We start from the raw sequence: 15,458 nt of genomic DNA, 5'->3' as shown, positions 1-15,458 counted from the left end.
TTGAAGTGGCCGACGTGAGTGTGAATTCTAAAATTACAAGTCATTTGGTTCAGCCTCTGAAATGTTTACCTATTGATCTGACTCGTGACTATGTTTTCTTGGAACTCAATAATGGTTCCATTGCATCTGGTTAGGTATTGAACCATACTTATATATTCCTGCGTTTGTGTTGCATCGTTCAATGTTGTATCAATCACTTCACTTTAGCTGCTAACCACTTTAAAGGATCAATGCTTCATCTGATGTTTGATCTTAAGATAAGCTCGAGAAATGAAACTTGTACTGATAAGCAAAAGAAAGGCTATCACTGTCCGGCTCAGCTCACTGATTGTGCTCCCCTTTTGATTCTGTAAGTGCCAGCCATGCACTTTTTATCTTTGACTGGCACAACGCGTATTAATTAGGCCCAATATGAGCCGTCTTGTTTTCTTATGTAGACAAGTTATGATCAAGAAGCTCTGGCTGTTTTTCATGGTTGGGTGAAATTCATACTTACTTTTGGGCTGAAGTGGCTAGCATGTTGATGTTAAAATTATTTTGTTGTTTTGGTCGGCATTTGAAATAGTTGCCTGTCGATCTGCCTCATCTCTCTGCTTGTTTTTCTCTGAAATGAAGAATTGCCTTGGTTTTTATCGAGTCTTCTTCTTTCTTAAAGGTCATCCAGTGGTTTATTTACTGGAACCTACTGTGTAATATAAATTCGCAGTACGAATTATGGGAATTAAAAAATCAATTCTTGGTAACATGACTGACCACCGGGTAAGACTAGATATCTGTCATCTTGTATTCCAGTTTTAGTACTTTAGTTACTTTGATCTCAGATATGAATTTCTTTCTTTTTCAGGACATGAGAGAGGATCCCTACAACTTGTGAATTTAAGAAGCATAAAACGAAACAATTAGAGAGAACACATGGAAAAAATGCTGTGAGTAACGTGCATAACCCAGTGAACACAATCCACCCCAAAAGGATGATACTAATGATTATCCAAGGTTACTGGGAAATCCGCAGACCTGACTGGCTCATCTAAAGGCAAGAAGCTATATGATTTAGATATGGCTATTAAAATTCAAAATGCACCTACCTTATGTTTGTCGCAAGTCAATGATGGTTTTGCTTATCTTGAAGTCCCCATAGTATGGATGTATGTTTAAGTGACTTCCGGTTCTCGAAATTAGTTGTAAGTTGAGAATTGATAACTATATTCTAGATTGCTACAAAGCCAAATTACAAACTGAACTTACTATGTATGCCATTTCCAGGGAGTGCATGTACAGTTTATTATTAATGTTCTGTTTCTGATTAAATTAGTGATATATTACATTAAGTGTTTATGTTTGGCATCTGCTGTTCTCTGGCGCACTGGTGCAAGACTACAGTGTAAAGTGATGGCCTGATGGCCTTTGCCTGTAGGAGGTATCTAATGCTTTAACCATCTAATTTTCTAACCCATCGCACATCTTCAATCTGCATAATGCATGCGGTCTGTTATGGAATTTGTGTGCATATTCATGCACCTTTTACATACACTATGTGTTCTTAACTTCTCAAACAAGGTTACACTGCTCAAATTCCATGTTCTAACATGTATTTCATCGCTTTGTTCCGAAATGTAACATCTTGCTTCCATTGCAGTCTCAGCACACGCTTTACATTTAACAATCACTAAGTATACTCGAGTGTTGAACATGAAAAGGAAGGGAGAGGCAAGGTACAACATGCATCTCAATGACTTTTGCTATTTGCACTCTGCTAATTCTTAGATATTAGATCATGTAATTTTTTAAGAAACAGTCCTGCTTTCTAAAATAAGTCTATAGTTATTTTTTTATGATTGACGCATTTATTACTTCATTTTTATTAATTGGGATGGTTGCCCTTTTGCTTACAAGATATTTTTCGGATCATATGGAATGTTTGATAGATGAATCTGCTGTTGTACTGTATCCATGTATACATTATGAGTTTCTTGAGAAACCCTGTTCCTTCTAAGGGGTGGATTGATAAACTGTATCTTATAGTTAATCAAGTCTGACTTGTGATTTACATGTTCAGCTTCATTTCACAAAATGAGGCCTTCACACAGATATGAATAAAGATGGAGTTCTGGAATTTATGTGCATATTCACGCCCCTTTTACATATATTATTTTGTTCTCATGTGTTGTTTCTTATATTAGTTGCACAACAGATTGTACTTTTCTCAAACAAAGTGACGCTACTCAAGAGTCAAAGTTCTTTCATGTGTTGCATCGCTTTGTACTGACAACAGGAGGCCTTCACACATATATAAATGGATATGGAGTTATGGATCTGTTCAGGTTTGTTGAAGTGTCACAGTTAGAGGTGCAATTCACTATTTTCATCTGCACCACTTTTTTTCGGTACAAAGAATACTCTTCTGGCAATTGCTGCTTATAATTTATGTCCGTAAGTTGCAGCAGAACTATAGTGATTTGTTTCTCAACTATTTGTGTCACAAGGTATTATGATGTAATTCAGCTGTTAGGACTTTCCCATCATTAGAAACTTAGTTCAAATGATTTATTGGACTTCAGTTAGTTTCTAGTAGAGGGAGAAATAGAGCTTTCTTCTGAAACATGAAGAATTATACTTCCGCCGATCCATATTACTTGCGACAAGTAATATGGATCAGAGGGAGTACTGATATTTCTACTGTTGTATGGTTACTTCTCTGGGAAAAAACAATGGGCAGGCCAAGTGCAATCTAAATTGTTGTCCTGAATTGAGCTACTTCACTGAATAAACAATGGTCATGTGTATTTGCACTTTATTTAGGCAAGCAAAGTATATTCATATACAAGGCAAGCACAGTTTCAGTTTTGTGCCATAAAGAGAGGAGTTCAAGTGTGCTGTTCAGAAAAGAGATGTCCATGTGTATAAAGAATGGTGAGGTATGGAGAAAATACACTCTAAGGAATACTAGCAAGGTTGGTTTTTTTTTCTGGATTCTATTTCTTCTACCTGAACCTGAAGGTATAGTATGACAGCATAGTGCGGCTAGCTAGCTACTATTAACAGAATTGACCAACAGCAGCTTGCTCTCTGATTTCAAATTAACATGTTTCAATTCATCTATAACCTCTGCGCTTTATTCAGATCAGTGCATAAACAAGACAGTCATCAAAACAGTTTTATGTTCTCAGCAATCGTGCCTAATTGCATTCTTCTCAGTTCAGAGATATGCACTACGGAGGTTGATCTTAGCACATCACTCAAGTAAAAGTTAACTCTAGCAGAGGATAGTACAATGATTCCAATGCCATGAAAAACAGAGGCAAAGTGTAACCCGGTACTGATACGAGAAGGATTAGATTAACAAGAGTGTAGGAAAGAAGTGACATTGGCCGAGGAGGTACATAGCACCAGGTCCTGTACTATTAAATTCCAGCCAAAAACATACTCACGCAGAAGACCGCCGAGCAAAAGAGTTGATACCAAATCAACCAATTTGATATTGTTCCATGCACGATACATATGCCACGAACACAACATAATTACCAGTTTCATCTCTCTCAAGAACATAGCAAACTGTGGACATGTTCAAAGCATCCAATGTATCATGTTGACATTAACTTTTTCTTCAGTCTTAAATAATTAAAATTAGTTCTGGGATACTTAAATATGGAATATTATGTCATCCTTCTGTAGAATACATCTTATACCTTGCAATATTTGCTCCCTTCTCTAGAGATAACTCCTCCATGTCTTACATGGTCCCATAAATTTCAAACATGCTTGCATCTTTTTCACTATGCGAGGTATTTCATGGATTGCTTCTATCAAAAATCCTTTCCCTGTTCTATTAAATGATCTGTAGAGAAATTATAGTGTACTTATTGTTGGCATACTTTTCTTGCCTTGAGAACGTGTACAGTTTCTAATTGTGCGGCGTCGACAACGTTGCACTGCAGCACCAGGCTGCGCACGATTGCTCATGACATTTCTGAAGATTTGATCTCCATTACCTCCTTGATGTTGCAGCTCAGTGGTTAAAGCAAAGGCCTAACTGGTACATAAAACATTCAATATGAATTGTATGTAATCTGAAGAACCTAACTGCTGGCTCACCCCTATGAGTTGTGCTTTATCATGCAGCGGATCAAGCCATCAGGAATACACTCTCAGGCTTATGCACTAAAGTTACTTTCACATTTTTTGAAACGAAGGTACATCAGATTTAGCGAGACTGCATTTTACATTGTTTAACATAAGTGTCGTCGGTCATAATAAATAAATGTGAGAACCATATTACATTTTTTTTTCTATTTTACATAACCTTATAAAACTACACTCCAAATATTATTTCTTAGATTTTATAGGGCGGTCAACAAAGATAGGAGTATATGTTGTAGGAACCAAGCATCCGATGTGTCATGTTGGCATTAACTTTTTATTCAGTGTTCTGGGAATACTTCAATATGATCGTGTACCTTGCACTATTGGTTCCCTTCTCTGGATGTAACTCCTCCCTGTCTTACCTGGTCGTATAAGTTTCAGACAAACATGCTTACATCTTTTTACCGAAAAAGGCCTTCGCCCCGATTTATATATAAAGCAATGATCATCCACAACCCGGTACAAACGCACGCCAACATAACACACACACCCGAGGCATCTTTTTCACTATGCAAGGTATTTGATGGCTTGCTTCTATTAGAAATACTTTTCCCTGTTCTGTTAAATGGTATGTAGAGAAATTATACCTATTGTTGGCACACTTTTCTTGCTTTGAGAAGATGTACAGTTTCTAAGCAAATGAAATGTTGTGCCTTTTTGTTAACTCGGAATAATGCATCGAGTTAAGAAATACGAGTGTCGTATCCCAAAGGTAACGAAGAATTTTAGTTTTCAGTACGACTTCCACATCTCTATTTTTATGGATTTTCTTTGCAACCATATGATCGTGTGAACAATGTTTTGGCATTCCACCCTTCTTTTAGGTGTTTTTATCTGAATTCAATTGGTGAAAGACATGAATGCTCTTTCTTGACACCATGATTCCATGGAGTATAATTTCAACTTGCCATATATACTCAAGACAGTTTTCTCTCATATATGTGGTGGTTATACCAAAATTATGATAAGTGCTGTTCACAACAGGTATAGTACAACATATAGATGTTCTGCACAGTGATATAACCTACTCCCTCCGTTCGGAATTACTTGTCTCGAAAATGGATGTATCTAGAACTAAAATATGTCTAGATACATCCATTTCTGCGACAAGTAATTCCGAACGGAGGGAGTAGCTGCATATATCCACATCTTCATTCCAGATGCCAAGTGTATCTCCTTTGCTGTTAAACTAATGTACCCAATTCGGTAGCCAACACTTCAATTTGTAGCAGATCATGAGAACAAAGATATATGTCCTGTTGGAGAGCACAACACAGTTGTTTGGGTGGAAAATATAAAATGTTGGCAGAGACTTCATGTAGAGTGTTGCATAAAAACCCACAGTTTCAATGGATACACTAATAACTTCACCTTCTAAAATTCCATTTCATTCAACATTGGTAACAACGGTCTGATCCTGAATTTACTTTGGGTACAATAAATAGGCATGCATTTCTCATATAAGCCATCATCATGTATGCCCCGTTTGCCAAAAAATTTAGAGCAAGCATGCTAGACCAACTAGCCTCAAGCTTAGCATGAGATATACATATGTATAGTGTTTTGTACACAATACATAGATACCAGACACAGTAAAAGCTTTGGAACCATTCCACACAGAGTAGTCATTCGATGCTACTTTTGTTTACCTAGGCATCATATTTTTCTGTCAAACAAATGACCCATGCCATTGGCTTACGGTCCACCCTTTTTTTTAGGAAACAATCAGTATAGAAGGACTAGGATTTATATAGTTCCCGTAGTTTGCTTGAAGGTTTGTATGGATTTACATAAGAGTTTCTTAGACTTAAGAAACTGGTGTAGATGTATAAATGATTTTTTTCTGTGCAGAATTTTTTAAAATTATTAAGGTAATAGTAATTAATAGTTTTGGTTTTGTTTTTAGATCACAAATTACTTTGTCGGTTATTAACTTTAAATGAAAGAAATACTTTTGAATTGATTATTGGTTGTAAGTCAAAACGGCATGTCAATTAAGGAAGCATCACCTAACTAAAGGAAATCTCCTTTCTCACCTAAGACCAATACCTTTTTTTTCAGTTAGACGATTGCTCTAACAAATTAGAACGTGATTGAATTTATATATCTCCTTTAAAATGATATTCGTAATGTACACGTCCAAGGGAGATCTGTGATACTTCATCGCACTTGATCGACCTTCAGGATCTAGAGAGAATATTTCCATGGTCAAAAAATTATTGTCCAGAAGGTTGTTAAATATCCAGAGATCACATGTCCATTTTTTATATTTTGCTAGATTCAATTTAATATGTCCAAAATATCTTTAACGGTTCCTAAGTGTTGTATAAAACATGAAAAATACATGTCTACTTGCAATAAAAGTTTTGTAGTCGGATGATTCCTCTGGTAGTATATTTAAATTAAGACAATTTGTATATGAAAATTGGTATTCTCAAACTTCTGACGAGCTGGTAACCGGCAGCTGTGGTGCCAACTTGTTAGATATTGGTTATATAAACTCCAACAACATTATATTATCTTAATAATATGAAAAATTGATACACTCATAATTTTATCAACTAACCTGTATGAATGCACGGATTGACGACTAGTATATATTAGTTTGTATCTATTCTAGATTCACAAGTTTCTCGAGGGTACGTGCTGGATGGCCTGGGGTAATGCTGTCGCGCTGGAGTGCCTGGGACAATGTGGCCGGGGCGACGAATATATCCGTCCACATCCTCCGGAACACTCAAACCGAATCTACTATGGAGACGGCCCATGATTGATTGGCTAAATGACAAAATGGGCAGGGCAGGCTATCTTTGTCCGGACTTCAATTGAACTCTCAGTTTTGGGAGCGTTATTTTTCTTCTCCTTTCAACATGTCCTTTAGCTATCTCGTAGTAAGAATTTTATTGAAAAATCAATGGGAAATGCAAATGCCCGATTATAGAAGAACTTCATGATTGGTTTCAGTTGAGCGTCAAGCTCTCTTCGTGCAGGTCCAACTTTGATAAGTTAGATCGAGGCACACAAATTGGCACGTTTACCAGAAAACATAATGGTTACTTTCGACAAACTTGACCTCAGTGGGGCAATTTTGCCGGGAGTTGGTGGTTTGAAGGTAGCGCAAAAAAAACTGAAGATATGAAGGGTCCATGGTGGGCCCCACGAGAGAAACCACAGGAATTGAAAATGAACAAGTATGGACAAAGCAAAATCCCCCCAGGCAACAAAAATGTGGTATTTTTACTGGAGTGAACATTTTGTATTAGAAAGAATTAACTGGTATTATAATATTTTGTATTATAATGAACAAGTATATAAACAGACATAAGACTTTGTCATTGCGATTATATGTGTATATGGCTCCTAATATGAAGAAGAAAAGCAACAGCATGACATGTTTCTAAATACATGAGGGCTCCTATTGTTGGTGGTGATTCTTACCTTGTGAGAAGACAAGAAGATACAAGTAGTGGTAAGAAGATAACGTATGAGTTGGGCCGAGAAAACAACTTGCAGGTCCACCTTGTACATAATCTTACTATGTTCCGGCAAGATCGAGGCAAGTGCTCACTAGCTATAGCTAAGTAACTAGTGGGATTCTCTTGGTTCAACATGCACTACCGGAAAACGGGCACTTGTAGCCAGTTTTGTGGTAGTGGATGCCTATTCGATCAAGACCTTCGGTACTCCTTATGGTGTAGATGGGAGTGTTACAATTGGAAGGGTAGTATTGGTATCCTTGATGATAAAAGGCTTGAGGGTATGTAGTTGATTTTAGCAGTGTGATGAATAAGAACTTCGTATGGGACAGCCATCAGAGCACGATGTTTCATAATGTTTACCACCCTCTCATTCTCGGTGCCTCTTATTCCATTATGTTCTTCACACACTATTATTTTGTCCTTCTCTTGTATCTCCATCCCGCTAGCTAGCACCATTACCCCCTCTCTTATTTATGGACTACTCAAATGATAGTAGCAGACATACGTGTTTCGTCCAACACATTCATGTAGAGATCGAGTTTTATGCCAAGCGTGGGTATGCCTGGGTAAAGATCAAACAATAACTTATATGGGTACACAAACGTGGGGAAATGTTGCTGGATAACTACAAAAAAAGTACAATTATGCATTGATTCCTGTCCAACAAACGTTACTCCTTTATAAAATGAGAAATGTCTAACAGCTCCCGGGTGCCCCTACACTCTCATGAACAGTAAATTCATATAAAATTAGAAAAAAATCAATAAAATCTGAAACTTTCAGAGATCAAAGATTATCAAAGGTTTGATGTTCCTGCAAAGTTTCAGCAATAAATAACCTTCGTGGAGCCCTCACCGGAAAAAACAAAATCACTGCTAAAAAATGTACATAAACTTTGAAACATGATTTTGTTTTTTTATTTGAGTGCTCTTCGAATGCTATTTTTAGCTAAAACTTTGCAAGATCATCCAAAGTTTCATGATGTTCGATGTCCCAAAGTTTCAGATTTTTTTGATTTTTTTTAATTTGTTTTGAATTTACTTTTTATAAAGGGTGTAGGGGCACCCGGGTGCTGAAAATACTATCTCAAATAAAATGCTAGACTAGTCTCATTTGGATAGCACTTGTGCGCTACCCTTTTCTGGTCGTCTGACTAATTTATTACTGTTGTATGCTTTTGGTTGTTGGTATAGGTCAGTCGATAATTCGTTTCACAGTTCGGAGAAGGTTCTAAACTTGAAGGAGATTTATTTTTGTTACCCGACTGCCCGACAGCGGATAGCATCACATCGGACCTTGGCCTCTCGACACACAACGCTGATCTAACAAACACGAAGATCAGAGATCACAGAGCACGAGGATTACAACTAGAAAGATACTCCGTATTATAGTATATAAAAAATTTCATTTTATTCAAAACAACAATATTCATCCCGCGCTCTCAAGCGAAACGGAGCAACGCGACGCCGAGCTTTGCGAGCTTGAACGCGTCCTCGTCCTCCGCCGTCAGCGGCGAAGCCTCGTTGCTCTTCCTGAACCCGTCCTCGCACTCCTTCGCTGCGGCCGCTGCCTTCTCCAGGATCGCCGTCGCACCGACGAACTTCCCGCCCTTGACCGCTGCAGTGCCGCGTCCCCCGCCTTAATCTTCACGCTGCTCTCCCCAAGCAGACGGCCGATCTTGGCCTCCGTGCTGGTGGCGTTGGTAGCGAGGAGGCCCACGGCAGCGGCGGCGAGGTCTCGGTAGAGGCCGCCTCCGCCGACCGAGCCTAGGGCCTCCAGGCAGAACGTGACGTCGAAGTAGGTGCTCCCGCCGCCGACGGTCTTGCATGCGGCAAGTACAGGGACGGCACTCGCCGGCGGCGCAAGGAGGACGGGCAAGAGCAGCAAGAGGACGGTGATCACGCTAGTAGAGGAAGAGGAGAAGGAAACCATATTGTCAGTTTTGCTCGTGGATTCAGTCTGCCCACGTCTCAGCCTCAGGTGTCTAGTATATATATGTATATATAAGGTGTGAGTTGTTGGACAATTAATTTCATAAATTTTTCGATTTGATTCCTTTTTTGCGGGATTTTTCGATTTGATTCCATATTTGACCGGCTGTATCAATGGACCATTCTTAATAGTCAATTGTACATATAGTAAGGGAAATATCCAATGGTTCCTGGGGACATTTGTCCCCGGAATCTCACCGCTCATCCGCACCGGCATATTAGTATATTACCTAGTATCGTTTTGTATTACACCTTTTTCTGTACCAGTAGTTTTTGTATTTGATCCCTTTGCACCTGTTCCTCCTGCTGTCCCACTCGCATTCAACCAGCAACTTCCCCCCACCCACCTCTGACCTGCGCACTGTTGATGTCGGAGGACAGCAGTAACCAAAGCGGAACTACTTACATTAGTTTATTTTTTAATGTTGGTCAAATCGAGTTGTTATTCATAGCGAACTACTTACCTTAGTTTATTTTCTTTCCGGATTGATAAATCATGTAAAAATGTTGGTTTACAATTTAAATTGCAAATACCCTTGGTTTCTCGGATATATATAAAGCTGATATGGGAAAAAGTAATTATGAAAAAAGTCAAAAGTTTCTAAAACTTTTTTTGAAATAAACTTGATCTTCTTTTCTACCCGCATAAGAAGTTTTGACAAGGAAAAACAGACATCAACTTCAGGGCAAAACAACAACTTTTCAAACACAAAAGTGTGAATAGTTACTTTTATATAGAAAGTGTTGATATTATTTTTTTTCCAAAAAAATACCATGAAAGTTCTTCCTTGCCCAAACTTTTTATACGAGTACAACAGAAGGTCAAGTTTGTAAAAAACAAAATTAATTTTTTTGACTTTTTGGTAATTACTGTTTTTTATATAGGGTGTATATGCACCTGATATGAAAAAAAATAGTAATCACAAAAAGTCAAAAAATTCTAAAACTTTTTTTAAAATAAACATGACCTTCTTTTGTAGTTGTACAAAAAGTTTGACGAAGGAAAAGCTCCCGTTGATTTCTGGGTGAAGAAGATAAAAATTCGAGGAAAAAAGTGTGAATAGCAACTTCTAGTGTTGATTTTGTTTTTTCGCCCAGAAGTCAATGGGAGTTTTTATCTCGCCAAACTTTTTATGCAACTCCTGTACAAAAGAATGTCAAATGTATTTTTGAAAAATCAATTTTGTTACTCCTTTTGTATTTATGATTTTTTTCGCCCACAAGTATACAGGAGTTTTTATTTCTCCAAACTTTCTATACAACTTCTGAAAAGATCAAATTTATTTTTGAAAAGTTTCAGAATTTTTTGACTCAAAGCGTGGAACGGACGCTTCTTCCTAGTACTAGGCAGTACACTCTCATTAAATCAGGCTGCCAACTTTCAGCTTTATTAACGAAAACATTTGAGGCAAGCTGTGCAGTTTGTTTTATCTTAGCAACGTCCAGAATTCCGGAGAGACACGACTCTGACAGTACCCACCCAACAAACAGGAAGGGGCGTGTGTCAGTGGAGTAGCATTTATCCTTCGACAGAACAGAGCACGTCAAAACACTGTACCAGATCCTGTTTCAGCCTGTACTTCTGACGGTATTACACTGTGGCAGCAATGTATAACGCACTTTATCACTCCAGAGGACTGTCCGTATTTCTTTATTCAATACTTTAGGTCCAGATCACAAAGTCCTTAGGAACGCTGTGGATATCGGGGACATATGTCTGCATAGACCAAACGTCCGCCTCCATATAGTAAGGGCTACTTTTGGATTTGCATTTCGACATTAAACTATCCCCGTATTCAGGGAAAAAACATTATTCAATTCATCATGAAAAAACAAAGGTAATTTTTTTGGCCGACCAAAGAAAAACTAAGGTAAATTGTAAGGGAGGACAATTAATTTGATTATAATACATCGTCGCAAAGAACAACGGTCATATGCAATTACAGAAAATTTACCTTTTCGGACGAATCGTATAAGAAAAAAGGCTGACGTCCGGTTTTAAATCAATGAAGCCCTTACAACAAATGTTACAAACTTACAACACAATACCACAACAACAGTGTGAAGAACAAACTACAGTGTGATACAAGGGTGCCCAGGAACAGCAACAAAGCCCAAAAGCAAAGACAACAAGGCGCCGGCATTGGGGTCCAACATGATCGAAGGACCGAAGCTGAGAAGGAGGCCAACTTGGCGTCCTGCATGCCCATGCATTACAGGAGTTGTGTTTGGGAGGTGTCCTGCCGTCGGCGTGCCGGAACGCCTAGGAAGCCTGATGGTGGTTGCATCCACCGAAGCTGATGCCGGAAGCTTGTGGCGCGTATAGCATACTGTTGAAGCATCTCTCAGCTGCATCCGCAGAAAAAAAAAAGTAAATAAGAGACGATACTTGGCTGTGTGGGTTCAGAGAAACACACCACATTGGTGCAAGAAGCGTTCATGCTTAATCAGTTAGAAAATAGGTAAAAACTCATCTTTACATTGGCATGCGCGTAGGAGGTCGTTCCTTTAACCGGGTCAGCGGCCATGGCGAGCATTCGACGGAAGGACTCGGGGTCAAATTCGGATATCCTAGGGAGCACACTATGAGACTCGTTGAAAATGCCAAGATCGAGGTTGTCAAGCAAAAAGACCTGCAAAACAAACGACGCCGTTGGCAGACACCATGTCAATACATAAAATGCTTGCATGATGAAATAGACCTAATGCAATTGCAAAAATCTGAAAAAAAAATCAACTTGCCTGAAAAAAAAGATGACAACTAGTTAGGTTGGTCGATAAGTTGTTGGCCATCATGTCTCTCTTAAGCTTCTTGACTGCATCAAGAAGGTGCTGAAGGACATACTCACACCAATTAAATTGATCGGTTGAATCAGTGTTTGCTATGGCTCCCCAAAAATCAATGGTCGTGTAGTTGTGCTTCGTGGTTGGAACTAGCACATGACCCATTACAAAGATCACAAATGCGATCTGGAAACAATCTTTCTCTAGTTTGCTTGAATTCTCATTGATGTCACGCATCAGAAAATCTTCAGCTGCCCTCAAGGTGTGTACTCTAGTTTTGTTCATCTGGAGTGTTGTCTTTATAAAATGAACAGCCTCAGGATTGATGTTTGCATCCCTCCCCTTCACACTACGGTGGCCGCATGGAATCCCAAAAACCTTGTAGAAATCCTCAGGGTAAAACTTAAGAACCTTGTTGCCCCTCAATTTAATCTCCATGCGGTTGACGCTAACTCTGCTCATAATCCACGCGCTGGTCTTCAGACTCAGCTTCTGTAGTGCTGGTAGCTTCAGCATACCTCCAAACCCAATCTGCTCTATTAACCACTTCTTGTATTCGTCAAAAGTCTGAATTACACTGACTGCATGCTTCAAGGAGATGCGTGATGTTGGCGTGGGTGGATCTCCAGGGAGAGCGCAAGAGGATGACCCGTCCAAGTTGGAATCATCTCCGACGGCGGCTGCGCCCGGGGTGTCGTTGCCACAACCATGCCGTTGCTCGTCGCAGCTACCAGAATCCGATCTATGGTCATCCTACAGGGGGGGGGGCGCGAAAAGGGGATCCACATACAACAGCAGTGTCAGATCGGGACGAGATGCATGACGCACTAACGATAATACAACATGAAGAGAGAAAACAGATTATGGGAGGAAGCGTACCATGCTGTTGTGACTACGAAAAGTGTACTGCCTGGCAACGAGGAGGGCGGCGGCACGGAACCCTCGCTGATGATCTGCTGCTCGCCGGCGGCCGGCTTGGTCGGTATGATTTACGATATGACTGGATCCATGGAGAAGGGGTGAAATGCAGCCGCCCACCCACCCACCGCCGCTTAGATGAAATGACAAGTTTACCCCTCAATAATTAGGGTGAGTGTGTGGTTGGGGACATGGGCAACATGACGCATGTGCCGGCTCGTCTGGTCCTAAAATTACGTTTGCCCCGATTAACATTAACAAAATAAAACATGAATGAGCTGGACAAGTAAATGTGGTATCGAAAACTACTGCCCAAACACACGAGAACTTGGCTAGCGTAAATGCCTTCATTCTGGACTAGGGAAACTATAGAATGCGATGGCGCAACCATTGCTCAAACTGGTATTCAGGCATATAACGTCGTTTAAAGAAGATCTTCATTAACATCTGCTGCCATACATAGAAAATACTGATAAACATAATAGCCACAGTTCTCTTAAACGGCATGGGGGATGGGGGGAAACAGGCTTAGCGGTAGAGGGAGCCACCCTTGCTTACAATTAATCCATCCTAACCTAACTACTACGCACCAGTAGCTGCGATTCATCCTCACAACACTTCAATTTAAGCAAAGTACATAGCAAGCACGACCATCAATACGAGAACGGTGAGCAGGATGTTGACAGCTGCCATGAGCACGGCAACTGCGGCTAGTCCTTCACTACCGGACTCGCGGTCTATGCCTACGGCCACGGGCCGTCGGCATAGGCCCCTAAGCCGTCGGCATAGATCTATGCCTACGGCTGCCGTCGGCATAGACCCGTCAGCGTAGATGTCGTCAGCGTAGTCTTGTCAGACCGTCGGCATAGTATAGCCGTCGGCATAGGGGTCTATGCCGACGGCCTAGCGTCAGCCGTCGGCATAGTATAGCCGTCGGCAATGTTTTCCGTCTGACGGCCGTGGACGGCGCCGTCAAAAGCGCGGACGAATCATGCAATGCCATGTGGTAGATGTATGCCGACGGCAAAGCCGTCGGCATATCTCTGCCACGTGGCAACCCGTGGTACTCCTGGTGGCAGGGCTATGCCTACGGCAAAGCCGTAGGCATAGATGAATCTATGCCGACGGCTTTGCCGTAGGCATAGCTCTGCCACGTGTCGTCTCCTGGTTACTCGTGGCAGCAGAGATATGCCTACGGCTTTGCCGTCGGCATATATTTCCATCTATGCCTACGGCAAAGCCGTCGGCATAGATATGCCACGTGGCGAGCCCTGGTGACTCCTGGGCTTATATATGCCGACGGCTTTGCCGTAGGCATAGTTTTTTTTCCCTGTTTTCTCTTTTCCAATTCATTTGACAGCATTTGAAAACAGAACAATATGAAATTATGCAGAAATATGACAGTTCATCGTCTAAACATACTCAAGTTCATCACATCATCTAAAGATCATCACCGACTCAAGTTCATGAATGTAAAAGTAGTGCAAGACATGAAACATCATAGAAGTAGGAATATGAAAGGCATGGCACGACGGCCACATGCACGGAATCATCAAGCAAGACCACCTCCGCCAAAACCACCACCTCCGCCAAAACCACCATCTCCGCCAAAACCACCACCACCTCCACCAAAACCACCACCATCTCCGCCAAAACCACCACCACCTCCGCCAAAACCACCACCACCTCCGCCAAAACCGCCATCGCGACCACCACCACTCTGCCAGATCGGAGTGACTGGGGTCGACGGAGCAGGAGTCGAGCCACCGGTCCCCTACATGTTTCAAAAAAGATTCTAACAGTAAATATGATATGATAGTGAACGAGAACTAGTTTGTCAGTAGTTAGGCAAATGTACTAACCGGGCCATCACTGCCTAGTGCCACCCATTCATCGAACGTGGGCACGTGTGGGGGTTCTCCCGCAAGTGGTGGTGGGGGTCCCATTTGTGGTGGATCCGTGCGGTTACTCCAAGACGCCAACATAGCCTGAATGTTAGTTAAACAAGCAAACTAGAAGATCAGAAGGAATGAAAGTGCAAAAATTTATCTTGGTTTTAAGAGGGCAAAACTAACCGTCATCATCTGACGGTTGTAATCATCGTTTGCCTTCACTCGTTTCAAGTACTCCCGCACCTCAAGATTCC

The 15,458-nt window shown here is 40.7% G+C and overlaps 1 pseudogene; it reads right to left on the bottom strand.

Moving 5' to 3' along the window:
• Positions 1-9,060: 9,060 nt before the first annotated feature.
• LOC119284068 lies at positions 9,061-9,551 on the bottom strand (annotated as a pseudogene).
• Between the last annotated feature and the right edge of the window lie 5,907 nt (positions 9,552-15,458).

The sequence above is a fragment of the Triticum dicoccoides genome, chromosome 4A, assembly GCF_002162155.2.
Source record: "Triticum dicoccoides isolate Atlit2015 ecotype Zavitan chromosome 4A, WEW_v2.0, whole genome shotgun sequence".
Lineage (NCBI taxonomy): Eukaryota > Viridiplantae > Streptophyta > Magnoliopsida > Poales > Poaceae > Triticum > Triticum dicoccoides.
The sequence above is the reverse complement of the archived record's forward strand: the minus strand, read 5'-3'. Positions and strand labels throughout refer to the sequence as shown.